This window comes from Protopterus annectens, chromosome 6.part0, assembly GCF_019279795.1.
Source record: "Protopterus annectens isolate FY-2018-M chromosome 6.part0, PAN1.0, whole genome shotgun sequence".
NCBI classification, from domain to species: domain Eukaryota; kingdom Metazoa; phylum Chordata; order Ceratodontiformes; family Protopteridae; genus Protopterus; species Protopterus annectens.
This window is the reverse complement of record NC_056737.1, coordinates 973,432,282-973,449,208: the sequence shown is the minus strand read 5'-3', so window position 1 is coordinate 973,449,208 and position 16,927 is coordinate 973,432,282. Positions and strand designations below refer to the sequence as shown.

The window sequence follows — 16,927 nt, the reverse complement described above, 5'->3', positions numbered from 1 at the left end:
TCAGCTCCCAGCATGATGCTGTACACCTCTGTAGTATCCTATGTTCCTGCTGGTCTCTAACGAGAAGAGTCCCAGCTCCTCCCTTCAATCCTGCACAGTTTTATGGTAGCTTTTCTTTTAACTCCTTCCAAAACCTTGATATCCCACTCCTTGTATAGCTTATAGAGCAGCATGCAGCACACAAGGCATGATTTAAACAGGACCAATTAGAGTGTCAGCATTGCCTGTCTCTATTTACTATCTATTTAGTGTCTCTCTTACTAAGAGTAGACCACAACATTCTGTTTGTTGCAGCTGTGGCCCTCTCACTTTGCTGTTGGTGGTCCAAGCTAGATGTGATACAACGCTTTAGGCACTTCTCTTGCTTTGTTGTGCCACCATTTCCACTCACCCATCTGACACCTGACAGTAGGTTTGCAGTGACCTAAGTCTAGTAACCCTCAGCTGCCATCTTTATGCCGTCTTAAACAGTCTTTCCAAATTCTTTCTTAGCCTCATCTCCCATTTCCACCACTGGACCCATGTTTGTGCTATTCATAAAGAGGTTGATTGCTGCCCCTTTTCTTTCAGAGTGGCCTGAAAGAAACCAATTAAAGATACTGGAACCCTGTGGTTCCCAACTCTATTAGTGACTTTCCTTATTCTTGAGAATTAGCCACTCACCACTGTCTCCCAAACAAATTGCAGTTTAGTCCGTTTCATCTCTCTATCCTACCTACAACCTCTGCAGTATTTCTAGCTGCTATCTGTCTGGGATAAAGTCAAAGTCTTCCCTGAAATCCACATCTGATGATACTCAAGTCTGAAATTCTGGTCTAGCTCAGTCATAAAACTGGATGTGCTTTACCTGTTAACTCCTTCTCGGTGTAAACATGCTGGTTGTTGTCACAGAGCTTACCATCCTTTAGGAAAAGTACCAGTCGTTCTATTTCTATAAGGATGTTCACAAGGGCTCTCCTTCCGTATGCCATTGTGCTAGTTTTCCTGTAGTTCCTCAGATGTTTCCTCCCACAGTCCTCATACCATGGAACCAGCCTTGTTATACTTCAAGTTTTCAGGCACTTCTGCCCTGGACAGTGATCTGACGGAATGAAGTAATGTAGAAAAATATTATTACTAATGGCCTAGATTCTGAATTCCACAAATATAAATTGGGGCAAATTATTTGTTTGTTTGTGTTTGCTGACCAGGAATTTTTCAGAAACATGTGAAGTGCCCACTGAAAAATTCCTGGTGAACAAAAACAAACAAATAATTTGCCCCAATACATACATATGTGTGTGTGTGTGTGTGTGTGTGTGTGTGTGTGTGTGTATATATATATATATATATATATAAATGGGCTGCAGGTGTGCAGTGCTTAGTGTTGTCTCCTCACAGCAAGAGGTTCTCCGGTTCTATTCTCAGCTGGAGTGCCTTCTGTGCTGAGTCTGCATGTCCTCCCCGTGGTTGAGTGAACGTTAAAGACATGCAGGTAGGTGTGTGCATATGTGGGTTTTCCATTTTTGAAGGATGGGTGCCAGGCTGGCAACTCGATAAGGTAAAAATCCACTGCCAATCATTAGTGGACTGGTGATCTGCTGTGGTGACCCCTAACCGGGAAAAGCCGAAAGAAGACACTTGTGTGTGTGTGTGTGTGTGTGTGTGTGTGTGCATGTGTATATGTATATATATATATATATATATATATATATATATATATATATATATATACATACAAACACACACACACAATCTTATAATGTTTATAAAATTACTTTAATTTCATGAGTGACAGTTGTGATGAAGATGAAAATTATGCATGATAAAGGCATTGTGACAAATTTTATAGAAAGCCTAGAAATCAGTTGCACAAAATACTTAACATTTGTACAACCTGAACACTAATGGAATCAGTAGAAATAACTGAAGCAAACTGCAGCAAATGCTCTGACTGTGGCAAGCATGTAAAGCAAGGTGTAGTTACATATTTTTCACTTTCCCTCTCTCTGTCATTGTTATCATGGAAGTTAGCAGCTGTTTTGACTCCCTCTTTATTTGACAGCTGATGGAGTACGTGTTTGCTGCACATGCAGATTGCTGTTCAGAAGGCAGTTTGATTCTAAATACCTTTTGTTTACCTATTCTTCAGTATTTCAGTCCTAAGAAGGCACATGTGTAGCACGGCTAATTTCATGACACAACTTCCATTGGAAAGACAATTATTAACACAAAGGTCAGAAACATAACAGCAGCATGGGTATTTATAAAAACGAGACAAAACTAATACAGAGAACAAAGGGGGTAAGCAGTGTGGTGTGCCATAGGGAAAGGGCTGTTTACTTCATAAGGTTCACACCGGTTATTATGTGTATTTCAGACAAAATAAGAACTCAAAATGTTGCTTTATCCTTTGCTTCACTTATAATATAGTTAACAAGATGGTCAACAGTCTTATATTAGATACAGTCCTCATTAGTGAGGTCAAATTTGTCAAAATCACATTTTGTCAGGTTTCCCCTTCATTGAAAATAATGCGCTCCTGAAGGAGATTTATGCTGTGCAAAGGGTGGGTAAGCCTGCAATACTAGGTAAAGGTTCCATGCAAATCTCTAGGAAATAACATTTTGCAGAGGGCAAACTCAAAAAAAATGTGATTTGGATAAATTTGCCTACAAAATTTAGGTCATGTTTTCATATAATGTAATATTACATTGTTAATAAATACACAGAAACAGACCTATCACATTTGAACTTAACATACTGTTAGAGGAATACAATAGTGTTCTCATGTCAAATGCCTGCATATATGCCTTTGGTGTACATAAATTATACATAAATTATAGTTTATATTTTACCTTCCCTTTTTTAATTGACAAAAGAGGAAAATATGCATTAGCAGTAAGTTCCTTAATTAACAGTGTATGTTTCCTTACACTTTTACCACATACTCATATTAACTAACTGGGATAGTCATTTTGAATTAGTGTCCTTAAACTTAAGGTATTATCCTTCTAAAGTACATGAGTATTGTGAACTTTCACTCCTCAAAGAGTAATAGCACAGATATCTTGTTAGGAATGGGCAATATAATGGTTTACCTTTAAGATCTCTGATTCACAGGTCTGGGGTTCAGTCCTGATCTCTGATCACTACCTTAAGATCTCCGAGTCACAGGTCTGGGGTCCAGTCCTGATCTCTGATCACTGCCTGAGTCTGTATGTGATTATTCCAATTTCTTCCCATCTTCCAAAACATGCTGGCTGTTTGTTTACACTTAATTATGTATCTCTACATTGTTTTACCGTTTGCCTCAATGTCATGTGACTGAAGGACAAACTTACTTATCTGGCTAATAAGCAAACAAACACATTGTACTGCTTCATGTTACCCTCAATATTTATTTGTTTATTTTTATTTATTTATTTCCAGTTTGATGACCGGGGAGATCCACTGGGCTCAAAGAGCCCATTTTCAGTGGAGGCCCGGGGAGAAAAGCTCCACAATACAAAGTACAAGCTACATAATGCAAAGTAGAATACATGGGTGCAAAGGTACCAGTTAAAAAACTTGTAACTAAGAATAGCAAAACTAAGCAAAGTTAAACTGCAACATGAAGTAAAATATAATACATATTTACATGTTTACTGGTTGAGAAACAGTAGCACAGAGTTAAATTTGTACAGAGGTTTGAAGCATCTGAGAATGGTATGCAAGTAACATTAAAATAGGGTTAATCCTTAGTGTGTAAGGAAGAATGAACCTTATATGTAATGAATGTATTTATGTATTAAGCAGGTTAGGTAGGTACAGTGCAATTGCACTTCCATTTATAGGAGAGGTAAGAATGGAGCTGGGTTTTGAAGAGTTCAAAGTTTTCAGAGATTCTATGAGATGGAGAGAGAGAGTCCCATTTGTGTCATTTTAAGAGTAATTTCAAAGACATCTGAATTTTTAATTAAGCAGGTACTCCCACCAACAAACATTTAGGCTTAGAAATGATCCTTCTCGGGTGCTTATAAAAAGTTATATATTTTTTTTGGTCCCATTGGATTTGAAGCAGTGACCTGGATACGTCCTCTTGTAACTGCTGTGGCACTAGCTTGCCGGTGGTCCATGGTGTGGAATGAACGTAATTGTACATTACGCTTTGGTCTAAGATTGTGCCTTTGATCTAAGATCACTATTTCATGTCATGCAAAACTGGTCACATTTCTCTCTGGAAATGCTTGCAGTAATCCAGCCTTTATCATTCGAGGGCCTGGTCATATATCTTACTTGAAATCTGTTTTTTATGTTTTATTTTGCAGCCAGCAGTTGAATAGAAACCATTGGCACATCCATGATATTACCTTATCAGGTGATTCTTCCAATCTCAGCAGCATAGCAGCTGTGTCAGCATCCTCTGGAGAGCACTTTACAGAAAGTATGTATGTCCTTCTATGCCCATCAGACTTACTCCATGTCCAATGTCAACAATGTAACTTAGAGATTGAAGTTTTGAAATTATATGGTCTAATTGTTCTCTCTCAGTTTTGTAGTCTTTGGTCAATATCTGCTGACATTATAGGACATTTCTGAATACCTTTTAACTTACGTGCTGAAATTGTGTTGTGAATTCTTCTGAGCATATCAGGCTTAATTAATACTGATTGTGTATGTATGCTATTGTAATAGATAAAATAGTATTTCCTATCTGCTGTTGCAGGGTCTTACCATCAGGGCTCACAGAAAATCTACACCACACACACACACACACACACACACACACACACACACACACACACACACACACACACACACACACACACACACACACATACACATATATATATATATATATATATATATATATATATATATATATATATATATATATATATATCTATGATTACATAATGATTGGTTGTCATGTTACTTGGCTGCCACATAAAACTGCAACCCAAATATTTTGACCAATCATTACATCACTAATACAACACATCAACACAAAATTTTACTTTTCCAATGCTCTATCCAAAACCCAAACACATTCAGCTTGAATTTGCCTGAATAGTGATAGTGTTATGGGAATTTTTTTATTTAGATGTAGGTTAGGGTTTAAGACAAGGGCAGGGTTAGGATTAGCATGCATTAATGAGGTGGGCAGGGGGGACTGTTTTTTTGTTTAATTTTTGTAATCATAAATGTGACCTATTGGCTTACGTTTGTGATTACTTTTTTGTAACGATTTTAGAGATGATTAATAACAATCCTAGGTGAGTTTGTTTGATGTTTAATGTTTCGATCAAACTCACCATATATATTCCAATATGTGTGGAGTCTGCATGTCCTCCCCGCGGTCGAGTGGTGTTTGAAAGACATACGTAGGGTGTGCCTTTGTTGAAGGATGGGCATTGAGCTGGCACATCGGCACCGTAAAAATCTACTGCCAATCATTAGCGGACTGGAGTTCCACTGTGGCGACCCCTAACCGGGAAAAGCCAAAAGAAAAAAGAAGATGGAAGCCATTCTTTGACTATCAAGGAATATGAGGCAGTTAGTAGAGAATATGTTCTGTCTCCTGGATAATGAGCATTTAACATTAAAATAAATAAAAAAAACATCTGAATCTCCATTTCATCTGTGTAATAGATCAACTTTTAAGTTAAATCTCTTATAGGATTTATTTGGTTTGAAAGGCATTTCTGGTGAGCACTGCAGTTATTTTATTGATATTATGTGTTTAAATGTTCAGTGTTGTATGCTGCACTGATTTTTTGAATATTTTACATTGGCAACTGATTGCTGCAAATAGTTTTTTTTATTATTTATATAATTAGACTCAGGGCTTGTTCTCCAATGAAATTGTTCTTTAAAAAAATGTGTAAATTAATATAATCTAATTTTTTAATGTGATTATGTAGAAATCTTTATCAAGAAATAATATCTGATTTGTTTAATCTACTTTTTAAATTTAAGAAATTTAAATTTAAACCCCAAATGAAGGTCTGTTTATTCTGTAAAGGTAATTGTCCCAATTTAATAGCTTTATCAGGTCTGCATGATTATGATTGCCTAGGAAAAACAGATTCTATGATACTTAGGAAAGTTGTCAGAAAACTTCTAACTCATACCTCAAACACTTGCAATGTTGTCTCTCAACTGTATTTTTCTCCCTTATTTTCCTTTGGTGTACATCCTAACTACAGAATTAAAGCCACAGTATGTATACTAAAAGTATTACATCAAATACCTTTAATTGGATGACAAGTAATACAACAAACATACTTCACTTTGTTTGCAATTAGATTTTTTGCTAACTCATGTGTACCCTTTTAATTTCATTCATGTGTTCAAAACTATGATTCCTGGTGCACATCTATTGGGCGGACTTTTGCCCCTTAAAGCTGAATTTTATATAATGGCTTATTTGGTGCATGGCAAATTACAGCTATGATGATACTGGTTAGTAATTGAGCAAAGCTTGTTTGCAATTCTGATTTGCTTGAAGTTTAGTAAAATTAATGTATAACATACATGAAATGTGTATCATGCAATCATATAATAGTAATTGTAAAGTCAATTCCCAGTTTGTTTTAAAGAGCCATTTTTGTTTTATTTTTCATAATACACCTATATAGTGAACAGCTTACAGGGTTGCCCTTTAATCAAGTTACTTAAGCAAACAGGCTGCATTTGCATTTTCCTAGTTATATTTAACTGGATTTATATGGCTCTTCTTTTTTCTAACATAAATAACAGCAACATAATAATTATGTGCAACAACTTAAGGTGAGAAACCATATACAATTTAAATGCACCATCTTATGTAAAACAAAAGCTGTCTATGTGTTTAGAAATGGCAATTAAAAATATGAGCTGCTAAGCACTGTGACAGGTACAAGTAGCACACCTGCCTTTGGTGAAGAAAGCTGTGGGTTCTATTCCCTCACCATGCAGTTGGATTGCTGGCACTGCAGTGCAGGATAAGCGAGGTACTACACTCCTGAATTTGTTATCCTTCAGTTGAGACATAAAGTGAAATTATATCTGCTTCATATTGTTGTAGCTCAGGCAGATGCAAAAGATCCCATGGCACATCCTAAAAAGAGTAGGGGTGCTTTATTAACATTTATATTCATTTTATATCATATAAAAATTTTAAATCAATTATTTGCACACTCATTTTTTTTCATTCATACTTAAAATTATTTACAAGTTATCAACAAAAAGTAACTAAATGGGTCTATTTTTAATGTCATGTGTTTACCCTGAAATGAGGCCACTGGCCTAGTGAGACTAATCTGGTCAACAAACAATAAGTAAAATACAATAAATAAACAGACATCATCCTGTAATCCTGTTTTAGATTGGATCAGTCTCAATTTGTTGTCATCTAACACTAAGAAAGTCAATAAACAAACATTGCTCCTAAGTCACATCTGAAAAAGGACACTTCTGCCTAGTGGATTTATACATACAGATAGATAGATAGATAGATAGATAGATAGATAGATAGATAGATAGATAGATATAAATATATACACACTAGGATATTGCTTCTTAATATTCAGTTATCACCCTGCCACTGCCAATGACTGCAGTTGTTTAAGGCGTAGTTAAGACAGAAGCAAAACATTGCTCAGATTACTAACTAACACAGTACATTGATCTGAATGGCTTTTTACATTTTGCAACTACAAATGCCTGCTGCAGCTTTTTTGCAGTAAACAGCTCATGTAGAATAATTGCCCTAATTATCATAATTATGCACAGGGCACTACGTGAATAAAGAAATGTTTTATGTGTAAACATTTCTATAATTCATAACAGGCAGCTGCACAAATGCCTTTAGCACAGGCCTAGCATACAGCAGATGGAAACAAAACTGTAGTATTAACGGTCATATTACCAGTATGTGGCATTCTGCCAAAAGAAATCCTATTCTCTGTGTGTGACGCATTTCAAAAATGAAACCGTTAAAATCTAGCAGAGAAGAAAAGCTTTGTTCACTGGAAAACATGCTTTCTTAAATTTTAACTCTTAAAAATATTAAAAGAATAATAAAGTACTTTGCAGTCTTTGTTCTAAAACTAGCAGACAGCTGTGAATTAAAACTACAGTTTTATGCTCTCTTTATGCATTCAGAATCTGCATAAAATTATCATGTTTGTATAATCCCTTTCAAAAGCAGCCTCCTTAGCTTTCAAAAAGGAACACAGAAAATAAAAATAAAGGTCACGTCACAGTAACTAAAAATAGCCCACAATTTTATTTGCCATAGTATTACAAAACTTACAATTCCATGAGAAAATTGTGAAACATCAGGCTAAACCAGGAGCCTCTGATTATAAAGAACATTTGAATATCACTTTATCCATGAGGAAGAGAATTGCTTCACTTACCACAAGAACAAAAAAATCAAAAAAGTATTCTGAAGACTATAAACGAACAGTGAGCTATTGCTAGAAGTGTCATCTCCGTTGTGTCGTTCTGACACATTACTTGGCCCATTAGTGGTTAAATTACTGTCAGTTAAGCTAAAGTTTACAATTAAAATCAAAATGGCTGCTAATGTATGTATCAAGGATCATGGTGGCAGATAACCAGAAGTGTTACCATTCAGCAAAATCTCATGTAAAATACATTAAACTGTTGTGTATTTGCTCTTTCCTCTGCAGCTTGTTCCAGAGAAACATTAAAGGGTAACAGTCTTTGTTTACAACTTTATAGAACACTACTAGTCTCGTTTAATGACACCACATTCTACACCATGTACCAACAATTTAAAAGTAAATGTGGTTCAACCTCCTGATGCCTGATAGTTCCTAACTCATTTGGTTGAAAATGCAAATGCATTTGGTGGGTGAAATGTATATGGGAGGGGGAGGGGTCACATTGTACAGCTCCTATGCTGAGGCACATCCCCTGGAACTCCCTCTCCATTATAACTAAATCACATCCTGGCTGTAGGCCTCACTGATTCCAGTACACTTAGATAGTTCTACTGACCACTGCTCCACGCCATAGATTTTGTATAGTCCGATGTTGAGACACATGAGATAATTGATGCTATTGTTTCTCTGCATTAGTTGCTGTTATTGTTATTGCTTTACTGTATGTGAATTTATCTGCTGCTGTTGTGACAATCAAGCAGGATTGCTAAGCCATTCTCTCTTCTTGTGTACCAAGTGTGTTGCAGCAACTGAGCCACATTGTTGATTCTACTATACTTTCTAAGCTTGTGGTATCTTGTTGTGGTTATGCATCTATTGTACTGTACTCTATAATACTGGTTAAACATCTGATACTTGACTTGTAACTTCACTGAAGTACCAAGATAAAAAGCATAAAAATATATTATCTTAATGGAACTGTTATGGGGTGCTTCTGTACATACTAGAAAATGGGAGAAATGCCTTTACAGTCTCCATCACTATCTTTCGCCAGCCTGCTAAGACTAGACACCATGAAGCTATGTAACAACTGTATCATGCTTACTGACAATTTGTTCCTACCACCATCAGAATCTACATGACAGAGGTGGAAGCACTTCCTTTCTCTGGAGACCAGACTCTCATCCATATATATTTGCCGGTATCCACCAAGTTGTTAGTAATGAGACCCACGTCAGACAGCCATGCCCCAAACAGACTGCCTAAACCATGATGGCTTCTGAGATCTAGGATCAGCAGACAAGCTTCCACAATGGCCTCTGAGATGTAGGATCGACAGACAAGCTCCCACAATGGCCTCTGAGATGTAGGATCAGCATTCAAGCTCCCACAATGGCCTCTGAGATGTATGATTGGCTGACAAGCTCCCACAATGGCCTCTGAGATGTAGGATCAGCAGACAAGCTCCCACAATGGCCTCTGAGATGTAGGATTGGCAGACAAGCTCCCACAATGGCCACTGAGATGTAGGATCGGCAGACAAGCTCCCACAATGGCCTCTGAGATGTAGGATCAGCAGACAAGCTCCCACAATGGCCTCTGAGATGTAGGATCAGCAGACAAGTTCCCACAAAGGTCTCTGAGATGTAGGATCGGCAGACAAGCTCCCACAATGGCCTCTGAGATGTAGGATCAGCAGACAAGCTCCCACAAAGGTCTCTGAGATGTAGGATCAGCAGACAAGCTCCCACAATGGTCTCTGAGATGTAGGATCAGCAGACAAGCTCCCACAATGGCCACTGAGATGTAGGATTGGCTGACAAGCTCCTACAATGGTCTCTGAGATGTAGGATCAGCAGACAAGCTCCCACAATGGCCTCTGAGATGTAGGATCAGCAGACAAGCTCCCACAATGGTCTCTGAGATGTAGGAACAGCAGACAAGCTCCCACAATGGCCTCTGAGATGTAGGATCGGCAGACAAGCTCCCACAATGGCCTGTGAGATGTAGGATCAGCAGAGAAGCTCCCACAATGGCCTCTGCGATGTAGGATGAGCAGACAAGCTCTCACCAAGGTCTCTGAGATGTAGGATTGGCAGACAAGCTCCCACAATGGTCTCTGAGATGTAGGATCAGCAGACAAGCTCCCACAATGGCCTCTGAGATGTAGGATCGACAGACAAGCTCCCACAATGGCCTCTGAGAAGTAGGATCAGCAGGCAAGCTCCTGAATGATGCACTTACAAGTAAACTGCACTTACAGAACAAAAAGGGGTCACTCATCTGACAGGCCAAAGTCCGTAAGACAACTTGGCCAAGCCAATGCACTTGGTAATGTCCGAGTCATTAGTGACTCCATAGTGTCTCAGACAAGCACACACACACACACACACACACACACACACACACACACACACACACACACACGTGACCACCCACCAATCCCACCAAAGAATCAGTTACAGTGAGCTGTCATAATAACATTCAAGTCAATTCACCAAAGGTACACATGTGACATGACCACTGTGCACGTGGGAGTGAATAACTGGAGACACATATTCTTGCATCATATGAAGACAGATATAATGGAGCTTTCCTGATGTCCAAAGCTGGTATGGGACTAGGCTTGATAGGATCCTACTTTCACCAAAAATGTTTGCCTCAGAGCAAAAAAGAGAAAATTGACTTCAACAACTGAAATAGTTATCATAGTTATTCTAAGGCGGACCAATATGTAGCAGCTTGGGAAGAGGTGACTGGTAGTCCTACCTGTTTTGTCAGAGGTATTCTGTACCTCACTCCTCAAAGCTTTTTTATAGCAGCTAAACCTATTTCCACCCCCCCCCCCCACAGTGCTGTTATCTCCTCCATCTTCCTACATAGTCAAACAAAATCAAGACTGAATAACAGTAGCACTGGTCAATGGTAGAAGGCTAAAATAAGAAATTGCACTCCCTAAAAAGATTCCTGACCCTAAAAAAATATCAGTATTTACATTGTTACTGAAACATGGATGCAGTGAAATAATATCTTTTTCATATCAGGTTTTAGCACTTACCACCTGTTCAGACCCACCCTTATGAAAGACTGTGTTGTAGGTGGTGGTGTGTCTATATTCCTAAGAACTCCAGTCACAGCAAGACATATATGCAAGGCAATGACCTTGAGCTCCTCCACATCCTCCTTATTTAATTTATTTATTTGTATTTGTTTTCCGGGGTAGGGCACTGATCACCATGGACCTTATTCAGACTAGCCTGGGAGTGGTGTCTGGTTAACAGACCTGCTCAGAGTCACATAGTTAGGAGATTTAACATCTCCTTAATCATCTAAGCCAACATACAAGAGCCCTTACTATATTAGTTTAGAACCCCCTCTATGTCAGCTATAACCCATGAGGCCTACCTAAACCAACTACTGTCCCTAAGCACGTTCCTTCTAGAATAGTTTAACTATTCATTCATAAAAGTGGGAACCTACTTCTCTAAGGTGAATGCAAACTCCTTTGAAAAATTAGTTCACTTCACAAATAGGAGTTTAAAAATATTGGATCTGCCCCTTACGTATAGTGACCCCACTATGCTATATGTCTGTAGTTGCCCCCACAACTGGTCAGATCTGACAACAGCTCAGTGATGTTCACCATGAAGATGAAACCAAATCAGCTGTCAAACCCTACTGTCTTTAGGGGTTACTCAGAGGCAAATCTGCTGCAACTCGCTGATGATCTGGTGCATTTGAAGAACTGCCCCTACCCTCAGTGACCCAGCAGCAAATAAACCTGCTTTCATGGGCAGTTTATAATCATACCGCAGTACTTACATTGAAGCATTGGCCCTCATCTGACACAAATACATTGGCAAGTTTAGGAGCAAACCCCCTAGGGTGGAACTCTTGCATAAACAAACTACATAACAACAGGAAGAAATTTATTGTCCTAATCAATAAATTGAATAACTCAAGCTCCAAAAGTGAACTCAATTGTCTAAACAAGAAACTTAGTAGCAAATTTAAATTCTCTAAATATAACTATGAATATCATCATTTCTGTAGACAGCCGCAAAAACTTTCTCAACTATGTTAGAAATCTTAGTATAATACTCAACACATAATAATAACATATACTCAGTCCCTGAGAATATAGCCAACATATTAGCAAATATATTTAGTTCATTCTTCACTCCCTTTCTTTCTCAAGCTTTTTTCCCTTATACCATCATGTCTGCATCCTCCCAGATTACCTTGGAGCACTCTCCAAGGCCATAAACACTCGTTCCATGTAACCAGACACTGTACATTGCTACTTACTTGGCAGTTGCAGCATTACCAACTATTAAACCTGTTCATCTTCAGTCTGTCACGTGGCTTTGTGCCAAAAGTGTAGAGAACAGCTGTGGTCATCCCACCACACAAGGATGGTCCTACCACTGATCTTAGCAATTACATTCCAGTAAGCCTAACCAGCCTTACTTCTATGGCAGTGGATCAAATCATTATGTACCTTACAATCAATGACACTGGCAGCCTGCAGTCTCTGGAACAAAACCATTTTGGGTATGTAAAATGTATATCTTGTCTCCTAAACTTAGTATTCATTTTCAAAAGAGGCACCAAGGCATTAAATGAAGGCAAATCAGTACATAACACTTACATTGACCTGGCAAAGGCTTCGACACCATCCTACATTCTAGCATTATTGATAAACTAAATGTAAACTGCTATGCATTCTCCTGGAGAGCAAACTAGCTCTCTAATAGAACTCAGTCATTCAGTATAGGGGACATGGGCTCATATAGAAGGCTATTTACTTATGGGGTCCCTAAAGGATTGCTTCTGGGGTTGCTTCTGTTCAGTATTTACTTATCTAAGGTCAAACTAGACATCATGAGTATATGGCTGACCAAATCTGTAGATAATTACAAATCAGAGCTACCATCAGCTCTCCAGTGGACTCCTTAATCGTCAAAGAGGACCTAATATAATAAAACAAACATGGCACAACCACGGAATAAAGCTGAATGGCAAAAAATACACCTACACCATCGACACCGCCCCCCCCCCCCCCCCCAAAATTGGCACATTAGGAACCTGAGCATTTTGGTAAACAATGAACACTGTTTTGACCACCATGTATCTAAAGTTGTTAGGAAGTCATTCCGCTTACCCCACTTGTTCACCAGGGGGATCTCTTCCATACTAAAAGAAGTGTTTATCCCTCTGCACTCCTTCCTTATTAGATCAATAATAGAATATACTGCCCCCTTTTGGTATGTATATGTCCAGACATATGACACAACTTGAAAAACTCCATAATTTCTTCACTAAGAAAAGGGCATGGCTTAGATTTTCCATGTAAAGCATCTTAAAGTACTGTCTCTCTTTTCTGTTTCACAGAGGCTTTTAAAAGGGAGATCTCTGTCTTGCCTACAAGGTCTACAAAACCTCAAAAAATGCAGCCTAGCTGACCTCCACCTCCTAAAAATTTATAAAAATAATATAAAAACACCATGAATACCTACATTAAAGAACTAAACCTCCAACACAACATAAATGGAACCTGATGGCAGGATCGATACCTCCCGCAAAGAATTCATCTCCTCTGGGTCAGATTGACAGATTTCCCATTTATATTAAGTAAAGTAATACCGCAACCACTTCAAAGACAACCAAGTAGATGAAAAGTCATAAATATATCCCAGGTCTGGTCCCTCTACTGTTTATAGAAAGGGGCATAAGAAGTGAAAATCACTCATAGTAAGGGGTAAGGGGTTTTTAGTGACTAGGCAAGAAATGATTTGTCTGATCAACAGCTTAATATAGACCTATGAACCTATGAGGCTATAAAGCAAGAGTTAGTTATCAGTTAAATTTGTCAAAAGTTCCACTTATCCCTGTGGAAATGAACTTTAGTCCATCAAGTAGTGATAACATCATTAAATATTTTACTTTAAAAATGTTTTAATCACTTTTATTATCTCACTTTCCAAACTGGTGAAATAATTATATGCATATATGTTAACTGTTTGCTTCATGAATTAAGGTGAAGTCTGAGTAGTCCGGGATGAGGACAGAAAAGAACATGAATTGTGTAATTTTGGTTATGTATCATTCAGTAAGCAAGTAAAATTTGAATATTTGCATTAGAAAGCATTTTGTTGTCCCTAACAGCATCACCATCTAGCCTTCTGCAACCTCCATTTGGGGGCCACCCCCCATCGCTAAGTATATATAACAACTCTGAAATCACAGTACACTGGAGAAAGAGCAAAAAACAGCCCCCCGACCCATACTGCGATATTGCAGAACATGCCCCCTGCTTTTTTAGTGTTTCTAAAAGGCCAGTACTGCGTTGCGTTGATGCTCTGTGTTTTGATTTTTTTGGTTGCTCTTTCAGGATTTAGTATTAGTGCATTTGATTTTATGAATGCATCCCAAGAAAGGCACAGTCTTTCAACAATAAAGCAAATTATATAGTCATCTTTTGGTATGACATTCTGATTTTATTTTCTAACACTTTGCCATAAATATGCAAACAATATATTGGTGTGCAGAAATATGTGAATTTGTACTTCATGGTCCTGTTATAAGGTCTTACAATATATACATGTTTGTAGTGCAAATGTATACACACAAACACATGCACGCATGCGCACACACACACACACACACACACACACACACACACACACACACACACACACACACACACACACACACATATATATACATACACACACACACACACACACACACACACACACACATATATATATATATATATATATATATATATATATATATATATATATATATATATACATACACACACACACACACACACACACACACATATATATATATATATTTCCTTTTATCATTTTTCCTTTCTTTTCTTTATCTTAACAGAAAAACCAAAATACATCAAACTCCCTTCTGAGCATGGAAAATCTCCCACTTCCTATCTGCAAAAGGCAGACTAAGCCATAGGGAAAAGCATATTTATGCCTTGTCTTGAATATGCTGTCCTTTTAATAGTATCAGACTCAAAGAAAAATCTATCATCAATACAATCAACATGAAATAAAATATGCTATTTTATTTCCGTCACACCAAGATCTGAACACTTCTGCTCAGACCATAAAATTCTAGCTGGTTACTAGTCCAAAACAGGTCTCAGCTGCTCTTAAGTTCTGTCATATCTGAGTTGTTAAACTCTCTAATATCTGTTTGGCAGATTCACTATCAGATAGAGAACATATGACCTCAGATCTCAGCCTGACCATTCTCCCTTTCTTAACAACCCCCCCCCCCTTCAAACAAAAAATGCAGCAACCACAGTCTCGCCATTTTAGTCCACACTCTCCAGCAACTGATGCTTTTTCTATGAGAGATTCCTCTGAGCACCAGCAATTCTGGAAAAATCTCAAGGAATACCACACAAAGCTAGCTCAATCTCACTGCTGTATATGAATCCCAGCAAACAACAACTGTCACGCACACCTCGCAACTCTACAGATTTTTGCAGAATGTCCAGATTTTTGCCTCATATTTTGGTCCAGTTTTAAAAAAAACTGTGGTTTTCTAGCGAATTAGTGGCAAATCATTAAAGATAGAAAATAATGACAGACATTTGAGTTTCTGACTTCAGAAAATTCATGCTAATGCAAAACCTGTTACTCTATCAGCTTTCTAAGTTTGTAAGAATTGTCCCTATTTGGGGCCTTTGTCCCACATTCATTTATGGCTTTGTCCAGATTTCTTGCTCTAAGAGGTTGAGAGGTGTGCTGTCACAGCTACTGTACATGCTCTGTATCTCTCTTTGAAGCACCTTCATCTGTTTCTCTTTCTGTCACTTGTCTCCCTCAATAAACCACCTCCCCTACCTCAAATCATTTTATTACACAACCCACTGCCTGTTTTGAGAAGAGACTGTTAAACTTCCTAACAATGAATCAGACCAGCAGCATCTTTAATTATATAATTATGTCTATCTTGTCAATGCTAACCTCTCACTCATTTCTCTTACCATCCATTATTTCTAACCCATGCCTACATTTATTGCTACTGTGGCCACTCTAACTTTTACTCCTCTCTTTACAAAACCTCTAAATAGTTCACTTATTTCTTTATAACTTCTGTTTCTCAATGTCCGACTCTACTACACCTAACCCTACTCTACAACTCCATCAGTCATCCAAGCTACTACTAACATAATAATTCTGTTTCACTAAAAATTACATTCGTTTATAACCTCTGAATGTTACTTAAAATATTCATCTACCATTGTGTCAAGAAACTGTCATTCAATACTGTTTAAAATCCAGTGTTTTGTTTGTTGTTATCACCTTAAAGTGTAACATTGTCCTTTGCACTGCACAATATTTGTTTGTTAGTGCTTGATATGCAGTTAAATTTTTAATGTCAATGTATTTATGTTTTTGCACCCTTTCTGGGCCTCAAGTAGATCAACTTGTAACAGAACCGTGCCACAGTTTGCAAAGTAAATAAATGAATGAATAAATGAATAAACAAACAAATGAGCAAATAGATGAAACAGAATGCATTATTAT

At 37.8% G+C, this 16,927-nt stretch overlaps 1 pseudogene; it reads right to left on the bottom strand.

The window, feature by feature from the left end:
• LOC122803921 overlaps nt 1-971 on the bottom strand; it is a 196,370-nt pseudogene extending 195,399 nt beyond the window's left edge.
• Between the last annotated feature and the right edge of the window lie 15,956 nt (nt 972-16,927).